The following is a 20,340-nucleotide window of genomic DNA, read 5'->3' on the forward strand; positions in this document are numbered from 1 at the left end:
TTTTTTTTTTTTCTTTAAAAGTGAAAAGTTTAGTTTATTGTTTCATTTGCTTTCTTGCTGACAGGATAACAAACTCCATATGAAGAGTTCAGGTTTGTTGTGGCAACTTTTCAGTCTGGCATTTGAGATACTAATCTTCCTCTATTTTTGCACACGAATACGTAGGTTAGCATTGGAGACCAAGATAGAAAAGCTCTCAGATTCCCTTGGCAAGCCTCGATTTTTCAATCTAAAATTATCTCTGGATTTTTGGAAGACAGCATGTTTTAAGCATCCTTTAAAAAATTTTTCTTTAAACAAGTTACATATGATTCTGCTGAAATCTTACTAAATGTTTATTCTATTTCAATCCTGGAGCCTAATACACCAGAAGCTTCATGTCAAGTGGGTCTTCCGAGACTGTAGGAAAGTACTCCTGTGCAAGAGCGAGTCGCCTGGGGCATCACAGGGGTCGGGTGTCCACTCTCTTTCTTTCCCTCCTGAGACTGCCCTTAGTGGAAAATGATGACCTTCCTCCCTGGACAAAGAATGTTGGTTTGAATAAGGAATAGCTTTACTTTGGAGTGGGGGGTGGGGCGTGGAGAAAGGATGCCTTTTTCTCTTAGTATAAGTTCACAAAGAGCCTGAAGAGTGAGGGGTTGTGCTTCAGATACCTTTATCTCTGTTGAAACTGGTCTTGAGGCCCAATTGGTAGATAGAGTGGCTGCTGCTTACTCATTTCCCATGACCTTGACCATAAATATTTGGCATGGTGAGCCAGATTTTCTAGCTGTTGTCAGTCTCCTCTTGGTTGGCCTTCTTGACATGGAGCTATTGTGGCCCTTTTCTTAACTTTGTGACTGTGCTTTTTCACTTGTCTTTGTTGGTTCTCTTCCCACATCTATCTGTCTGTGAGCATTCGCCAAGGCTTAGCTTCATGCCTCTACCTCTTTTCCCCCAAAACACGCTCCTTTGCACTTCCAGTATGAGAGAACCACTTTACCCCCTCACTCCTGTCTCCATGCAGTGACCCCAACTCAGACTTTGCAGCAGGTCATTTCTTTATCTCCAGCAGACCCCTGGTCATGTTCTCGAGGCTATGCTTTCTCCAGGTGAGGGAGCCCTTCTTTGGTTTCCAAGATGCCCTGTCTTTCATGACTGTAAGGACCTATCTCATTGCATTTTCCTTCTTGATTGGAGTTGTATTTGCTCTTTGCCTTCTGTCCCTTTAACATGATTTAGACTTTGTATCTTTACTCTTAGGGACTTCAGACATTATCCGGTCCCATCTTGGATAAAAAAAAAGATGAGACCTGGTGATTTTATTCATTAATTTAGTCAACTGACTTTTATGGAGTACTCACAGTATGGGCCAGTTACTGTAGTGAAAAATTGGAATACAGAGCTGAAAGGCACAGCCTGAACAAGAAGGCCAAATAAACTATTGCCATAAAGTATCATAAGTGCCTAGAAGTGGGGGACCACATAATGAACTCCACCAGGTTTCAGAGATCCTGCCTGTCCTGTTCACTGCTATTATCTCCAGGACCTAGAACACAGGGTTCTGGGAACAATCAAGTATTTGTTAAATGAATCAGTGATCATCTGAGAATGAAATGAGGGAAAAAAAGAGCTGTCTATAGAAAAGATGTAAACCAAGAGACATTTTGTAAGTGTAGCTTGGAGAATTTCAGGGAAAACTTTAAGTTCAATCAAAATGACCCAGCTGTAACCCCAGGAAGGCATGATTGGAATGTGTTTGTAGCCAGAATGCTTAAACTTAACTTTGTATCCTCAAAAGACTGCATTTCTAGGAGAGGGTTGGGATGGTGTCTGCAGAGATTGAGGTTGCGGGTCCAGGAGAGGACTTGGATGATATGTCTGTAGCACCGCCTGGGGGCCCTGGCCAGAGGCGATGTGTGCCGTCCTTCAGTGAGTCTGCACCACCAAGCAGATGGGTGCATCTCTGTTGATGCCTCTACCCAGGAGAATCTTTCCCTTGCTTCGCTTCCGTACTCCTGATACCTTCTGATTAGAACATGGCTTCACATGGAGATTTCCTACCAAGGAGAGAATATGAATGGTTGAGACCCCCGTATGCAGACTGCTCAGATCAGGTCTTCGTCTTGGGCTGCTGGCTAATCTCTCTGCCCTTCTATGGAGTGGGGATAAAAGTAGTACCTTCCTCTTTGCTGCCTGGCATCTGGTAAGTGCTCAGTAAATATTAGCCATCATCAGTATTTATAAACTTCGTAACTGGCTTTCTAGTTCGTATATAGTCATCTTTGAGTTTAGGTGATCTGATCAGTTGCCCTGGACCTGCTTGCTCCTGGGTGCACTGACAAAACCGAGAACCAGAAGGGGTAGTCATGATACAGTCTTCCCAAACTGTTCATCCGGAGAATCCACTTGCAGTTGTCAGGGAAGATTCCCTGGAGCAGGATGGGCTTGAGCTGAGTGCTGTGGGAGAACGTTAGTTCAGCAGCACAGTGAGGGGAGGGGACTTTTCGGGAGGGCCATGACAGGTGCACAGGTGTAGAGGGGAGCAGGCAGAGGTAAGTGAGCTATGGCGTTTTAAGGTAAAGGGTGGGCAGGTATGAATAAGGAAGTAAGGGAAATAAGATTGGAGAGGAAAGTGGGCCAGCTCTTGAAGAAACAGTTAAGACAATATGTAACTTATTGGGCACTAACAATGTGTCCGGTATTATTTTAATCTAGACTCACTGTGCTAGCCAGGTTTGGTGCCGTGTAATTTGTGTGTATTACCTTGTTTGGTCTTTACAACAACCCCATGTAGTAGACCTGTATATGACAGAGAAGTGACGTGTTGAATGTCAGCTGATTGGTCTCTGCCTGGTGGTGAGTCAGTCTTCACATCTCTGCAAGGCTAACACTTGGTATCTTTTGTACATTTAGAAGCCTTTGTGGCTCCTCTGTTTCCTGATAAAGTCCACACCCACCAAGATCTTCTGACTTTATGGAGCTGTCTTGGGTTCAGATGTGAAAATGTGTGTATCTAAGCATTGAATAAAAATGGTACAGGTGCCAATATCCATCAACTTGGACATTCAGTGAAAAAGGCAAGATGCAGAACACTGTATATGGGCCCGTTTGTGTAAAAAAAAAAAAGAGAGCGAGAAAGAGAGGTACACATGAAATTGTTTTGTTTGGGTTTGGGTTTTTTGTTTTTTTTGTTTTTTTGTTTTTTTTCGGTTTGGTTTTGGTTTGGGTTGTTTTGTTTTGTTTTGTTTTATTTCTAAGTAGACTTCACACCCAGCATAGAGCCCAACATGGGGCTTGAACTCATGACCTTAGATCAAGACCTGAGCTGAGATAAAGAGTCAGATGCTTAACCGACGGATCCAACCAGGCACCCTATGAAGTAGGTTTCTGAGTGTAGAGAAAAATTTCTGGAATGATAGAAAAGAAACAGTGGTTGCCTTTGGGATGAGGCCCCAGAAATCTAGGCTGTTAGACTGAGCTTTTTCTCACATACTCTCTTGCATGATTTTCTTTTCACTGTATGTACGTATTCTATTTTCAATTAAAAGTAAATAAAAGCAAGTTTTTAATATTTGCCATGTATGTGGCAATCATTAAGAGGGGGAGTAGAGCATAGATGTTGAGAACAAGGACTCTATCCGTACTGCTTGGGTTCAGTTCCTGCCTGTGCCACTTACTAGTCACTAATCTCAAAGTCACACAGCCTCTCTTTACCCCATTTTACCCCATCTAAAAATGGGAGAGGCAGCTCTAGCCACCTCCCAGAGTTATAGTGGGGCATAAATGAGACAATACTCGTGAAGTCCTTAGAACAGCTCCTGACCAGTGTGTGTGGTGGTGGTGGTGGTATGGCCTTGTGCTGTGCACTGCAGTGCATGCGAAGATGGGTCCAGCCTGTGTCTGTGCACTTGCAGTTCATGCGGAAAGGGAAGGCATACAAAGCTAACAAAAATCAATGGCAGTGGAGGCTGCAGGAGCTCACGACAGGCTCTGGGACCTGAAGGGACCCAAGATAGTTTCATCCAAACAGATTTTAAATATGGGTAACTTCTAGAAAAAGTGAAATGAGAGAAAAGGGAACTCAGGGACTTGTTTCAGGGGTGATCTGTGCCCTTGACAGAGAAGTGAGACAGGCAGGGTTTGAAGGGAGCCTGTGGTGGGAAGTCGTCATTATGGCGGACTTTTTCTCAGCACGCATAAAACAGCGATATGATTTGTAAATGACATCCTAGGTGTGATTAAGTGTAGTAGTTGAACCTTGATCTTTGAAGTGCCCATGAGGTAGGGGTTCCTGTGTAATTTATTTAATTAATCCCTTAATGAAGAACACCTGCGCTCCTTCCAGGTGGGTGCCCGCAGCCAGAGCTGCTAGTGAGTGTCTTGGATATAGGCCTCTACATTCACTGAGTCTGTTTCTAGGATTCGTTCCGAGGTGCTATCACTTTTTTTTTTTTTTTAACTGTTTGACTGTGTTCCTTGTGTCTGGGCCACAGTCTAATATGTGCCTTTTCAAATTGGGAGCTGCAAAGAGTGTTACTGGGATAGTTTTCAGTTCAAAATTAGAGCTAGATATTACCTGGAAAAAATCTAAATTTTCTTATTAGAAATAATATTGGGATTCAGTGCTAGCGAGATGGTAATTACAGTGGGGAACCTGGGAATCCCCGAGTCTTCCCCCTGCTCAACCCCCCAGGTTCCAGAGGCGGATGCCTGAGAACAGGCAGAGAGGAGAGCTGGCCCATCTCCCAGACTCTAGTGCTGCTGGCTGCGGTAACCTGGGCAGTGGTCCCTCTGTCAGGTTCCCAAAGACCTATCTTGCCCCTGGGTCTCAGGGTCGCAGAGAACGCAGCCACATCCCTGTGCTTCGCAATGCGAGGCTTTCCTGTCCGCAGCCTTGTCCTGGCTCATCATCCTCCAGTTGGAGGCTGAAGAGGAGGGAGTGGTGAGCAGGGAAGTGGGAGGAGCCAGGACCTCCTTCCCCGCCCCCCGCAGGACTCGGGGCAGCCCTCTTTGTTGCCAGGACCTTGAGCATTGGGGCCAGAGCAGCAGGAAGGTAAGTACTATTTTTGCAAAATGTTGTTAACTATGTGGTATTTTGAAGAGGAAAAGTTTGGTGTTTTCACTAACAGCAGGGCAGTGTGAGGAATTTCACTAGAAGATAAAATGCTTCTCTCTGACTAGTGCCCAGCCCGGTTCCAGTGCTCCAGTTCCTGAGACTCAAGATGTGCCAGGTACTGTAGTTTATGGATTTAGTCCTCACCACTGTATCGAAGAAACTGAGGCACAGAGTTCAAAGAAGCGGAGGCGTAGATTAGTAAATGCCATTCACTCAACTGATAATTACTGAGAACAAAGATTCATATCTAGGTCAGTCTGACTCCCAAACCCATACCAATAACTACTTGCACTTTGTCAGGGCCTGTTTCCAGGAAATCTCTCTGTGTTGGAGCATCTTACCTACAAGGTAAAAGCATGAGCTTTTTCTCCCCATTCGGTTGTAAGCTCAAGAACAGGAATTGTGTCTGTTTCATTCACCACTATATCCCCCAGTGCCTGGAACGGTGTCGTGCACATAGTAGGACCTCAGTAAATGCTCGAATATGTGAGGGCTCATGGCCTGGAGAAGTGGCAGAGCCTGGAAGTCAGTCTGGTGGTAAGCCGCTGCAGGCCTGCTCTGTAGGGCTGTCTTCCCTGCCTGGGTAAAACGGGAGGCATGGAGAGGAGGCTTCTTGAATGTCCTCACTGCTAAGTACTTGGCCCTGGGATGTTTGTGAGGCAGAAGGGGGTCCCTCTGCTTCAACTCTGACTTGTTCTTTTTGAAAGATGGGAAGTCTTGCTGGCTGTGCAGAATTGGAGGCAGTGTCACCAGCGTGGAGGTAGGAGCTGGGTAATTACCCATTGATAAAATTTTACAAAGCTGCCTTAAATTTTCAGAAACAGTCCTGAATCTGAAGTGCATTTATCTAACATTTGTATCATTCTTCTCCACAGTAAGAGAAATAATTTATAGATTACAGTGTGACCCATTTGTATATAAGCCTTCTTGATAAATACTTGTTTTTCCCCATTTGAGGTTAATGTTGAATAGGTTCCACAGTGCAAATTGTTAAGAATGAGTAGCACTATTAAGTTTTCATAAATACCTTTCTGTTGAATACATTAGTTTTCACTAGTTCAGCTTGCTTTTATGTCTGGAAACTTTGTGAATAACAACTGTAAAAACTAGGCTCAAACAGGGCTGAGTGGGTGAAGGATTTTTTATGCTGTAATATACTAACAAGCATAAACCGGAGGTTTTTAGTAGATGTAGATTTGGGGGAATGTTTTAGTAATTTGGGTTCAAAAAAATTACATCAGTGCTTGTGTTTTCTTAAAAATGATTGACGATATAGTCAACTATACTTCAGTTTAGAAGAAAGATGGACTTTAAGTCATTCTCCTTGATTTCTACCCAAATTTCAATCAGCAACAAAATTTGTTGTTGTAAATGTTATCATAGGGCTCAGCTGCATTTGTTGTGAAATTTTTTCAATAATTGTTATTAAAAACTTTTTTAATGTTTGTTTGTTTATTTATTTATTTTGCGAGAGAGAAAGCTGCAAGCAAGGTAGTGGCAGAGTGGTAGGCAGAGAGAACCCCAGTCAGGCCCACACTGCCCACACAGAGCGGGTACGGGACTCAGACTCCTGAACCATGAGATCACGACCTGAGTCAAAATCAGGAGCTGGTCGCATAACTGACTGAGCCACCCAGGTGCCCTGATGTGAAAAAGTTTAGTGGCTCAGGACCATTTTAGTTTATAAATAAAAACCTGCTTTTACCTGAGTAAAGTTTCTCAGAAGTTTCAGAGCCAACTGTATTTATCCTGTGGTGATCTGTGGTACTTATTTGTAGATAAACCTTTTCTTGTCAAGGCTTTGCCAACTGCCCCCACCCCTGCTTTTCCTTCTTTTGAAGATTTCTGTTTAGTAAAGGCTTTTTGGCTCAGAACGTTCCTCTAATAAAATTCTTTAAGAATCTCTATACTTGTTTTGTTTTAAAGGCAACAGGTTTTGAGTCACTCTTTTGATCTTGTAAGTCTTAGAATATAGTAGGTTGATTTATTATGTAAAATTCAGTAGATAGCTAGATCTCTCCTCAGGAGGACCCATAATGGAGTTTTTCCCCCATTAACTTTTCACCTTTTTTCTTGGTATGAAACTGAGTATATGGTGATTACCATCCATTTTGTTGACTTTTCACTTATTTATATGCTGTTTTAAAAAATAAATTAGGTTTTGAGCATCTGGGTGGCTCAGTTGGTTGAGTGTCCAACTGCAACTCAGATCATGATCTCATGGTTCGTGGGATCAAGCCCATGTCGGGCTCTGTGCTAACAGTGCTGAGTCTGCTTGGGATTCTCTCTCTCGTGCTCTCCCTCTCTCTCTCTTCCTCTCTGCCTTTTCTGCACTCTCTTTTTCAAAATAAATAAACTTAAAAAAAATAAACTAGTCTTTGATCTTCCTTTCTCTCCCCACCCCCAAAATACTCTCAATTTAAACAAAATTGCCCAGGGCCCCTGGGTGGCTCAGTTAGTTGAGCGTCTGACTTCAACTCAGGTCATGATCTCATGATCTCACTGTTCATGGGTTTGAGCCCCACGTTGGGCTCTGTACTGAAAGGTCAGAGCCTGGAGCCTGTCTTCGGATTCTGTGTCTCCCTCTCTCTCTGACTCTCCCCTGCTTGCGCTGTCTCTGTCTCTCAAAAATAAATAAAAAATATTTTTAAAAATAAATAAACAAAATTGCCCTTCATCTGTATGACTATAGTCTTTTTTTTTTTTCTTTTGCCTGTGCTATTTTTAAACTGAATTTCAACTCTGTTGACTTTATGGTTAGAAATATTTTTTCTTCTTAAATTATCGGTTGTTTTTAGATCACTAAATAAAAAAAGCTTTTTAGATCCACTAATGACAATTTGATTTGTTATTGTAGAGGAATGTTTTGTGGTGATAAATGTTACAGTGTTACAGGGCAAGTGTTAGGAGAGCAGGCAGTCAGACATCGCTGGGTGGAGAGTTTGTTCTCCTCTTAGACCAGAAAGAAGCTCCATGACCACAGGCACTGGTATTCTGGGTGCCTGGACCATCCAGGCACCATTCACGGGGGTCAAGGTGTTGCTGTGACGTGGATATAGAAACACCTTTATTTTAACTATGATAAATTCGAGCATTGATTAGAGTTTCTGTTTAGTAGGGTTTTTTTTTTCTGTGTTCTTGAGTTTTCAAAGCTCAGTTTAGGATAAATGAGCTTCAGATTTTCTCAACTAATTATTCGGTAAATTTTTGTTTTGCATTTACAGTAGTTTTAGTAGTCATTTCATGAACAGGAAAAAAAATAATCTTGGCTTCCTTAACACTTTATCATTGACATGTTTTACTCTGACGGAACTTAATGTTTCCAGAGTTGTTGCATGATTCTTTAAATTAACATGCTTAGCATTAATTCCACGGAAACTGTGTCTGTATAATAGGCTAGTGTTCAGTATTGCACTTAGTTTTATTTGCGGGCAGTCTCCCGGGCAAAGACATAAACTGCGCTTGGTGGACCCAGAAGTGTCACTTCCTTTCCTCTGGCTTTGGCTTTCCATGCCTGCCTTTCCATTTTGATGTTTTAATGATATCCTCCCTGCTCAGTGATTTGTGTTCCGGAAGCTAGGCAGTGATTACTTTTGTTTCTGCTTTGCGAACTTCCTCCCCCACTTCCTATTTTTACCGAGCAGCTACAGGAAATGAGGCAGCTCTTGGCTGGCTGCTGCTAAGCACTGATTTTAGGTGGCAGAGGACAAGGCCTTAGGGCCTGAGCCATTTAAAACATTTTCCACCTTAGTCTTTTTGCTACCTCTTTCCTGTAGAAATCACAGGAACCTGCTTTTGCAATTGGGTTGAGAAGATGCCGTGTCCTCCTTTCCCTCGGTGTGGTGTGGTGGTGCTCGGTAGGGGCAGCCTCTGTGCGTAGGCGGGAGGTGTTTTCCATTTTAACAGTGGGAGTAGCCTTGTGGCCCAGCGGCTGTCCTGGGTGAACAGTCTGGCAGAAGCAGGGGGTGGGATGAAGGGACCTGTTCCAAGTCAGGCTGGAAAGGTGGGCTCTGGTCACTTAGTGGGAGCCTTGACGGGAGGCTCTGAGGGGCCTAAGGAGCCGTGTCTGTTCCCTGAGGTCTTTGAACAGTGCCTCAGCCTTTGTGGTGTTCTCCTTCCTCTGAACTCATGGTATTTGTTTTCTACGCCACTGTTTAGCATTTACCACTTGTTTTCCCATAACTCTTACTACATTGCAGACCTGTGATAGCTTAACTTGTATCCTCTTCCCAGAAAGAAGTAACTTTTTATACATTAGGTAACTTGAAGGTGCTCAATGTTAGTTTAGCAGAGTTTCTCAGTAGCGGCATTGTTGACATCTTGGGTTGGGTAATTGTCTTTGGATGAACAAGGGAGATGTCGGGTGCATCGTAGGATAGTTAGCAGCCCTTCTGGCCTCTACATCCTAGCACTTCCCCCAGTTTTGATGACCAAGAAAATATTTCCAGCTATAAGTGCCCCCTGAAGTGGGTGCGTGTGTGTGTATGTGTGTGAAGCATCGTCTCCTCCACTTTTTGAGAACCACTGTTTTAAAGGATTGAATGCTGACTTCTACTTTTGTAAAATGGAATAAAATACAATGTTTGGTTCCAACTCTGAGGTACATCTTCCCTTCTGTGTGCTTCCATTGAAAGAGCTGGGCCTGAGCATCTGACAGCTTGGCTTCTGGTCCTCACAGCAAGCATTCTCTCTCAGTCCTGTCTTGCTTGCTCCAGAAGACTACTGCATGTATACAGAAGAAAATAAGAGGCATTTATTTATTTTTTTAATGTTTTATTTATTTTTGAGAGAGAGAGAGAGAGAGAGAGAGAGAGGCATGGCATGAGCAGGGGAGGGTCAGAGAGAGGGAGACACAGTATCTGAAGACAGGCTCCAGGCTCTGAGCTAGATAGATATCAGCACAGAGCCTGATGCGGGTCTCGAACCGACATCTGTGAGATCATGAACCGACTGAGCCACCCAGGCACCCCAATAAGAGGCATTTAGAATATGGCAGTAACAAGAGCTAATATTTATGGAGTAGTTGCTGTAGACCAGGGGAACAGAATTGGCAGGATTGAATGTAAGGGATAGAAAGCAAAGGGACCAGGACAGGGACCATCTGGGACAACATCTTGGCTTTTAGGCTCATGGTTGGAGGTGCCTTTAACCAAGACAGTAAATACAGTAAATACGGCAGAGGAGCAGGGATGACTAGGTATAGTTTGAAGGACCTGAGGAGATGTCTCAGGAGTCTAGTCCTGGGAGGGAGGAGTCTTGACCAGAGTGGGTGTCATCATCAATAGATATGGGTATGATCTCCTAAAGAGAGGTCTCTTTACTTTTCATTACTCCAGCTCAACTTCCTGTCACTTCCAAGAAGACTACAGCTTTAAGCCATATTCTCTAAGAGTGATAAACAGAAAATTGCCATCTAGCTCTTTGACAGAGGTGAAATAGTGCTATGAGGAGCTCCACCTCTGGCAACAGATTACCAGGACCCAAACCCGGTTCTGTTGGTGACTCCTACCTTAGCCACATGGCGGGAACCTGAAAAACTCACTTAACCTCTCTAGATGCTTCACCTACCTCACAGGGTCATTGAGAGAATTAAATTAGATAATAACATGTAACGTGCATAACACAGCCTCGTACTGAGTACCCTCTTGGTTCATGTCAGCTGTTTTTATTTGAGGGTTCTAGCAAGGATTAAATGAGATTATGTATCTATCTAAAGCTCGGTTTAATGCTTGACAGGTTGTCGGTCTTTTTTGTTGAGGAGCACTTTGTGAACATGGCATGTCATCGGTAGCTTTTTTTTTTTTTTTTTTTAACAGAGCCTTATTTCTAGCACTTAACTACTGCCTCTGTGGGCAGTAGCCCTGACTGAATGAATGCTGTATGAAAATCAGCAGTATTATATACATACTGAGGATGTACTAATCATCCATCAAATACCTGTTGAATGTTTACAGTGTACTTAGCACTCTTGAATATCTAGAATGGGCTCGGTGAGGGCTGGAGGTGACTAGGAAGCAGGGAAACTGGGAGTGTGATACAGTATGTTACAGTACAGCAAAGATAATGCCACAGTGTGGCCAAAAACGGTGTTATAGTAGCACACAGCAGGACTCCTAGCTCACTCTTTGCCAAAGTGGTTCCCCAGAGGAGGTGATTTCTACCTTAGACATCCAAAAGGAGTGAGAATAAATGAGGAGAGCTTTCCAGGCAGAGGGGACTGAGCATGCAGATAGATGGTAAGAGGGAAGATGGCACAAGCAAGATCCAGGCAGTGGTGGGCAACAGGGTAGGGGAAGACATCTGAGGAGGGTAGCGGACAGCCATAACTGATGTTAAGCAGCAGAGTAGATGATTAAGTTGGCCCTCGAACAGTGACACTGCGACCAGGATGGAGCGGGCCAGGAGTTTGCAAGGAGGCTCCTCTGTGATTCCAGCAAGAGGAAGAGGTCAGAACTCGGACTGGCAATAAAGATTGAAGGGAAAAGACTTGAGAGCTACTAAGTAAGTGGCCGTAGAGGGGAGAGAGGAGTAGACGGTAGCACGCAGGCGTCTGGCTCACAGGTAGAGATGGTAGATCAGGTAGGTAGGTGGTGATGCCATTCACTAAGACAGAAAAGGAACAATGAAAGACTGGGGAAGGTTGGTTATGGGCACTTGATTTGGGGACCTGTCCAGATATTTGAGATCAGAACCTTTTCAAAAGGTTCATCTACGTTTGATCATTAATTTTGGCAAGGTAAATTAAGTTGCAAAACGTGAAACGGGAGAAAGATCTGGCTAGAGAGATGGATTTGGAAATCCTCCCAGGGATAATATGGTTTTGGGGGGAAGGTGTATTTTTCTTTTTTTGTTTTTATTGATTTTAGAGAGAGAGAGAGACACATGAGCAGGGGAGGGGCAGAGAGAGAGGGAGACACAGAATCTGAAGACAGGCTCCAGGCTCTGAGCTGTCAGCACAGAGCCTGATGCGGGGCTCAAACACACAAACCGTGAGATCATGACCTGAGCCGAAGTCAGACGCTTAACCGACTGAGCCACCCAGGTGTCCTGGGAATATGTTGATAATAGAAACAGACAAAGCACAGCATAGAACCCCGTCGGGGGGGTGGGGCACAGTGCTTCAGGTCTCAAGGGAGGAGTGGCTCAAAGAGGCAGCTAAGAATGGCCAGGGGGACAGGAGGAGTGACAGTTAGGAGAGTTAGTATCTTCTCAGTCAGCATCTCCTCACTCTTGGTGTGATAACAGATAAGGGGGGCCAGAAAAGTAGAGTCCTAGGACTCAGAGAACAAAGAACTAAATCTTTCAGGCATTTTCTCTTGCCTGCATAGATATTTTAAATTCATGAATGTTGAGAATAAAATTCTTCAAAGCATTTTTCTGGAGTGCATTTCTAAATATGGCTTGTGTCATTCTGAACTGACAAAAAAACAGAAATGATTGGGCTTTGAACTTCACAGACAGTAACTTCACTAATCTCCCTGAAGAATTTCCTGTGGCGTCTCCACATTATCAAGGGTAGATTTAGATTTACATTGTTACAGACTGGAGAGGAGAAAAAATATTCTGTATTTTTTTCTTTGAACAGGGAATTGTTTATGGAGTGGTTCATCTATATATTTTTATAACAGCTTTATTGAAATATAACTCACATACTCTACAATTCACCCACTTAAAGTATATGATTCAGTGATTTTTGGTATATTCAGAATTCTACAACCACCACCATAATCAATTTTACAATGTTTTTATCACTCCAGAAAGAAACCCTGCACCTGTTAGCAGTCATTCCTTACTCTTCTCATCCCCCAGCCCTGGGCAACCATTAATCTGCCTTCTGTTTCAGTGGATCTGTGTATCCTGAATGTTTCACATTAATGCAGTGCTATCATATGTGACCTTTTGTGTCTGGCTTCTTTCACTTAGCATAACATTATCAAGGCTCATACGTATTGAAGCATGTATCAATGCTTCATTCCTTTTCATGCCTGAATAATGTCCCCTTGCATGGCTATACTGCATCTTCTTTGTTCATCCATCAGTTGATAGACATTTGGGTTGTTTCCACTTTAAAAATTTTTTTTTAATCTTTATTTTTGAGAGAGGAGAAACAGACAGACAGAACGTGAGCAGGGGAAGGACAGAGAGAGAGGGAGACATAGAATCCAAAGCAGGCTCCAGGCTCCAAGCTGTCAGCACAGAGCCCGAGCAAGGCTCGAACTCACGAACCGTGAGATCATGACCTGAGCTGAAGTCAGACACTCAACCGACTGAGCCACTCAGGTGTCCCAACATTTTTACAATTATGAATAGTAAACTTCATATAGAGGGTTTTTTTTGTGTAGACGTGGTTTTCCTTTCTCTTAGGTGTATACATAGATGTGGAATTGCTTAGTTATATGGTAATTCTATTTTGAACCTTTTGAAGTAGTGCCAGATGACTTTCCAGAGTGTCTGCACCATTTTACATTCCCACAGAGAGTCTGTGAATCCAGTTTCTCCACATCCTCACCAACACTTGGTATTGTCTGTCTTTTTTATTAAAGGCATCCCAGTGGTTGTGAAGTGGTATCATGGTTTTAACTTGCATTTCCCAGATAGCTAATGATGTTGAGCATCTTTTATATGCTTATTGGCTATTTGTATATCTTTTTCAAAAGGTTCATCTACTTTTGATCATTAACTTGGGCAAGGTAAATTAAGTTGCAAAACCTGAAACTGAAAGAACAGATGAACATATTTGACTAGAGAAATTAGGTGTGTGTGTGTGTGTGTGTGTGTGTGTGTGTGTGCGCGCGCGCGTGTGCGTACGCACGCGCACGGGTGTGCATGCACATGGTGAAAGATGCTATAAACAGGTGTAAAAGATAAAGGACGGACTCCCCAGAGGAATCGCCAGCACTCTCCACCCATCTGTACTCTTCACCCTCCACATGAGCTTGAGATCCTGTTACCCAGCTGTGACTTTGGAAGTGGAGACTGTGGTCTCTGCCTTCTTGCCTGTAGCACTTAAGTACCCACATACTGCCACCACCGCCAGGTTTCTGACAGTGGCCTGACAAGTAGAGAAGTAGCTTGACACATGGATGAACATGTTGAGCCATGTATCAGAATTTCCTTCCTTTTTAGGCTTAATGATATCCCATTTTATGGTTGTACCACATTTTGTTCATCCATTCATCCATTGTTGAACATTTGTCTTATTTCCATCTTTTAGCTGTAAACAGTAATGCTGCTATGAACATCAGTGTACAAGTATCTGTTAGAATTCTTGCTTTCCTGTGGTGATTATATGTTTAATTATTTGAATCACCTCCATACTGTTTTCCACAGCAGCAGTACCATTTTATATATTCACAGGTGATGGCCAGGGCTCCAATTTTTCCACATCCTTGCAAACATGTTATTTTCTCTGTGTGTGTGTGTTTTTTTAATAATATTCATTGTAAAGGGTTTGTGGTGGTGTGTCATTGTGGTTTTGATTTGCAGTTTCCTGACGATCAGTAATATTGAGCATCTTTTCATGTGTTTATTGGCCATTTATCTATTTCTTTGGACCATTGTCTAGCCGCATCCTTTCCCGTATTAAAACTGGATTGTTTGGTTTGGGTTTGGTTTTGTTTTGTTTTGTTTTGAGTTGTATGTAGTTCTTTATATATCCTAGATATTAATCCCCTTTCAGAGGTATGATTTACATATATTTTCTCCCATTCTGTGGGTTGCCTTTTCACTCTGTTGATAGTGTCCTTTGATGCATTATAGTTTTAATTTTAATGAGTTCAATTTGTCTGCTTTTTTCTTTTGTTGCCTGTGCTTTGGTGTTTTATCTAGGAAGTCATTGCCAAGTCCAAACTCATTAATTTTTATATATTTAATAAATTTTGCTCTAGGGGAGTATTTATTTATTTAGTATGCTTCAGTTGTCCCATTATTGGTCGCTAATACAGCTTATTCTCCAGGTTGAGTCTGAGTCCTTTTGACAGGAGTCACATTAGAAGAATTCCTTGCTTTCTGGCCTGATAAGAATTCCTGGCCCCAGATCTAAAATCAGCCATTTCTATAAGGAGCTCAGGTTTGGGGGCTAGGAAATAGTATTAGGGACATTCATTACAACTGAGATGTGAATCCTTCTAGGGCTTTTTAGTAAAGTAAACCTGTACATTTTGGGAAAAAAAAGGTAAATCATGATTTCAGGCTAATATCTCAAAATTAGATGAATCGTTAAAGGATTTTTATTTCTTTGATTTTATATTTGTGTCTCTTCTCCTTTGTTGGCAACAATACCAAAGAGTTACAGTAAAACTGCTGTTTTCAACTTGAAATAATCCTTCTCTGTGTGGTTATGCCACCAATTTGATAAATAGTTTAGGTTCGTTTGTTTTTTATTGTTAGGGATTGTTTTCTTTCTGATTTACTTTTGTTTTTTTAATTGTACAAAATATTTACTTGGTCCTGAAGATAAAACAATAAAGCAAGGTAGACTGAGAGAATCATGGCTTCCTTCCATGCCCTTGTTCTTCTCTGTACCACATAGTTAACATTTTTATTGGTTTTTGATTTATTCTTCTGTTGCTTACTTTAAAGTAGATAAGCAACTGTGTGTGCATGTCTCCTGCACCCTACTCCACTCTCATTTTATTTTTCCCTTGCTTTTCATCTTAGCAATCATATTTCTTATTTTCAAGAATTATTTCTTGACTTCTGCTTCCTTTATGGTTTGCTTGCTTTTGTTTAAGGATGCATTACCTGACGTCTCTCTGAAGATACTGGTTAAAATTTCATTCCAGGGACTTAAAATATATGTTTCTTCTGGAGTCTGATCTGCTTTTCATCTTAGGTGTCCTTTTTTGTCCTCTGGTTGTTAGGGGGGTTTTTTGTTTTGTTTTGTTTTGTTTTGTTTTGTTTTTGTCTACTGTCTGATGATCCTGATCAATGAAGAACTGGGTTGAGGATCTAGATAATTGAGAAAAGGTTCCTGTTTTTCTGGCAGTCCTTTTGCCTTAGGAGGAGTTAACTGACTGAGTGACCACTAGTGGGAAACACGGAGGAGATCAAGTTGAACCTATTTCCCACTCCTGATTTCTGTACCTGCTGACTCAAAGCTGGGCGTTTATCCAGCTCCTCCAGGAAAAAAGGCCTTTGGCTCCGCATGTTCCGCGAAGTGTTTAGCGCGGCTGTGGTCTGTCGTACCATACAGTTCCCTCTGCCTTCTCTCCGTCGTCTGGAAAGTGGCCGGCATTTCAATAGACTGTATGCCTCAGCCCTTCTCATCACTGTTACGTTGTGATTCCCTTGTGAATGTCTTTACAGTTATTTCATTAGGATTTGGGGCCAGTGCGAAGGTAGGTATGTGTGCCTGTTTATTTAGCCTGTCATTCTGAAGTGGGGCTCCTTTGTGCCATACCGCCGTGGACAACAGGACTGCTTTTCGCTCCCATTTTCTCTGCTGGCTTCATGACTGAAATGGATTTAAAACTATTCTCTGCGTTCACAAATCATACCTATCACATCATTGAAACGTGATGCCTCCTGCCCTAGCATACATAGATTTCTACTCAGTTCAGAGGCCGGGAGACCTAACAGGACCTTTGTTTGTCCTTTTTTTCCAGCCGAGCAGAGATAACAAGGCCTGCCTACTCTCACTTACTGTGTGGGAATGAGAAGTTCCTCTTTAGTGCTCAGAATGTGCCAGATGTTATTCTGCGTGCTTTCTGTGTATAAACTCATTTAACTCATAACAGGAGTTACTATTGTTACCCTTATTTTACCATGAAACTGAGGCACAGAGAGGTTAAAGAACTTGCCATGGTCACATAGCTGGTAAGTGGCAGAGCCAGGATGCCACCCAGTCAGCCAGTCCCCAGGGTCACTCTCTTAGCCACAGTACTTTCTATAAAGGGAAGCTCTCCAGGTTTTCTCAGGCTGACCAAACCACTGTTTACATCTTATCAGTTAGGAGTATATGAAAACTTTTTATACTTTGTCTGTTTTCCAGTATGCTCGTTTTGTTTGAAATAGAAGTTGCTGATGACTTTGATTGCAGAAAGGAGGGTTTTAAATGACATAATCAGGTCTGGGTTCAATTTTAATCTATTGAAAATTTAGCAAACTATTGTGATGTTGAAAAAATGTGACTTATCTACTAAAATGTCCTCATCAGCTATGTATTTGTGAATCTTAGGCAGCATTAAAACTTACGAATAAAATACCTAAATCTTACAAGTCTTGGCTACAACTAACTTCTGAGGTCTTTCACAACGTATATTGATTTCCACAATGCATATGAAGAATGGATTCATAAGTGATGAATATTTTCCCAGTGAAAATTCTGCTTAAGAAAATACAGAAATGTCCTTAAGTCGATTGAACATATTATAGCCCTTCAGGCAGATGAATATGGGGTGAAAGCATTAGAAAAACGTTAAGCGTTGAGAAGAATTTTGTGTAAGAAAATGACAAAAGGGATATATTCAGGTCCTTCTGTGCATGTTTGTGGGCATTTTAAACTTTGTATTGTGGAAGTGTTCAGTCATACACAGCAGTAGAACAAATGGTGTGCTGGATCACAGGTGCCCATCACCCAGCTTCCAACAGTATTTTGTCAGGGGATATTATCACTGCCATGAAGTCGACTCCTTAAATGGATGTCACCACCTTCCTGCCTCTTATCTTGGCAAAATCCTGTTGAAAAACAAGAACCTGAGTGGTAATTCAATTGCATCACATCTCCTTGCATTCAACACTGTCTAGTTTTCCTCCAGCGAACATCAGCACAGGAACAAACAGATCTGTTAAGAGTAAGTAAAAGCCAGTTTTCATCTTCTCGAGGTACGTGTGTGTTCTCTCTGCCCGAGGAAGAACCCAATTGACTGTGGAACTTACGTGGTCCTGTTAGAAGGAATTATACACACAGGTGCTCCCTGAAGCACGGGCCGTACAGAGGGCAGGTGCTTCTTCACCTGGGGCTCCAATTCCAAAACTGAACAGAAACTTCCGTGTTTTGGATATGTGTTTGATTAAGAGTGTTTATTCATCAGTTTCTTAGAGGAGTCTTTGACCTTTCCCTCCTCATGCCTTCCACTCCCCAACTCTGTGTACATACACACAACACAGAACCATGTCCCGGAGCAGCCCCTGTGGGAATCACCTGGTATCGGGAAAACAACTTGGAGGACCCTGCGTTACCAAACAGCCTCTTGCATGTGGAATCAGAATTGTGGCCACTACCTGGTCAGAACTACACGATACCCAGCAAGGCTGGGCTGTCAGCCATGGCTGATGGTAACGCTTCCCCAGTATTCCATGTGGGCCCCTACATTTCCCAGTCTCTCTTGTTGTTACACTGGTACACGTGACTAATTCTTGCCAAAGGGCCATGAGGGGAAGGGATGTGTGTCGCTTCCAGTGGGAAGCAGTGAAGAGTTGGTCTGAGTTCACCTTTTTGTGTGCTGAGATGACTGGAAAACACAAGTTCCAGTCGTGTCACGACAAGTTGAAGGAGGGCTGCCAGACCACACTGAACTTCATGTGAGCAAGAAATAAACCTGTCATGTTAAGCCACTTGTTTCAGGATTTATTGCTGCAGCATAGCTTAATTTGTCTGCTGGCTGGGGTAGTTCAGAACAGAACATTTACATATGTGTTGGGAGCTCTGAGAGTCCACATGCCCAAGTTTGATCCAGGCGCTCCGTGGTCTAGTGCCAGCCGTCCAGTGGCCTGGGATCTTTCCCCTCCTCTGTAACTTGAAGGGCTTAAATTAAATGATATTTATGGACCTTTTTGACACTGACATTTCTGGATTCTGGTTAGCAGCATTTAAATACAGCTTTCTAACGTATGAAAAGGAGGCATTAAAAGTGTCCCTGGGAAACTTGTTTTTTATTATGTACCTTTTGCTGTTAAATGAGAAGTTACATAAGGAAAATGGCAATGAAAGATTTATTATTTAAATTCATTTTTAAAATTATAAAGAAAACAATAGCTTTATTGAGATGTAGTTTATATACCATGTGTTTTACAGTTGTACAGCCATCACCACCATCTAACTTCAGTACTTTGTCATCACCTGAAAAAGAAACCCTGTACGCATTAGCAGTAACTCCCCATGCTATAAATCTGCTTTCTGTCTCTGGATTTGCCTGTTGTGGACATTCTGTATCAGTGGGATCATATAACATGTGGCTTCTTGTGTCTGGCTTCTTTCGCTTAGCACAGTGTTTTCTTTTTTAAATATAATTTATTGTCAAATTGGCTTACATAAAACACCCAGTGCTCATCCCAACAAGCACAGTGTTTTCAGGGCTCATCCACTTTAGTTTGCATCAATACTTCATTCCTTTATGTGTACATAATATATATACATACAGCATTCTGTCCCCATACCACATCTGCTCATCAGTGGATAGACATTCGGGTTGTTTCTAGTTTTTGGATACTATGAATAATGCTGCCACGAACATTTATGTATAGGTTTTTGTGTGAAAATATATTTTTTATTTCTCTTGGGTATGTACATAGGAGTGGAATTACTGGGTCATGTGGTAACACTATAGTTAGCATTTTGAGGAACTGCCAAATTGTTTTCCAAAGTGCTGTTCCATTTTATAGTGTTGCCAGCAATGTGTGAGTGCCCTGTTTCTCATCATCACCAACACTGATTATTGTTTGTCTTTTTGTTTGAAGTATTATTTTTGACAGAAGCAGCTATATGCAAACTAAACAATGAGGAGATTTTAATACATATTTTAGCTTGTTAAGTGATTCTTTATGCAGTTGTAATACCCGTTGGCATTTGTATAAAAGTTCTCACTGTGAAGTTAGCACTAAAATAAAAAGTTTAGGGGCCCCTGGGTGGCTCAGTTGGTTAAGCATCCGGCTTCCACTCAGGTCATGATCTCACAGTTCATAGGTTCAACCCCCATGTCGAGCTCTGTGCTGACGGCTAGCTCAGAGCCTGGAGCCTGCTTCAGATTCTGTATTATCTCCCTCTCTCTCTGACCCTCCCTTGTTCGTGCTGTCTCTCTGTCTCTCAAAAATAAATAAAAAACATTAAAAAATTTTAAAGTAAGAAGTTTATTTATTTATTTTTAAAATAGTTTATTTTCAAATTTTTTTCCATACAACACCCAGTGCTCTTCCCCATAAGTGCCCTCCTCCATCACCACCACTTCTTTTCCCCCCTCCCCCTTCCCCTTCAACTCTCAGTTCATTTTCAGCATTCAGTAGTCTCTCAAGTTTTGCATCCC

General features: G+C 42.2%; 1 protein-coding gene across 2 annotated transcripts in view; it reads left to right on the forward strand.

Moving 5' to 3' along the window:
• Nucleotides 1–4,437: 4,437 nt before the first annotated feature.
• The window catches only part of KIAA0355 (KIAA0355 ortholog), a 75,895-nt gene continuing 59,992 nt past the window's right edge, over nucleotides 4,438–20,340 (forward strand). The window contains exons 1-2 of one of the 2 annotated variants that reach the window (XM_029924514.1): nucleotides 4,438–5,635; nucleotides 5,806–5,858. The gene's annotated coding sequence lies outside the window, so the exon portion shown is untranslated. Of the gene's footprint in view, nucleotides 5,859–20,340 lie in introns of both variants that reach the window. The other variant, XM_029924515.1, reaches the window with a different exon arrangement.

Source organism: Suricata suricatta, chromosome 16 (assembly GCF_006229205.1).
Source record: "Suricata suricatta isolate VVHF042 chromosome 16, meerkat_22Aug2017_6uvM2_HiC, whole genome shotgun sequence".
Taxonomy (NCBI): domain Eukaryota; kingdom Metazoa; phylum Chordata; class Mammalia; order Carnivora; family Herpestidae; genus Suricata; species Suricata suricatta.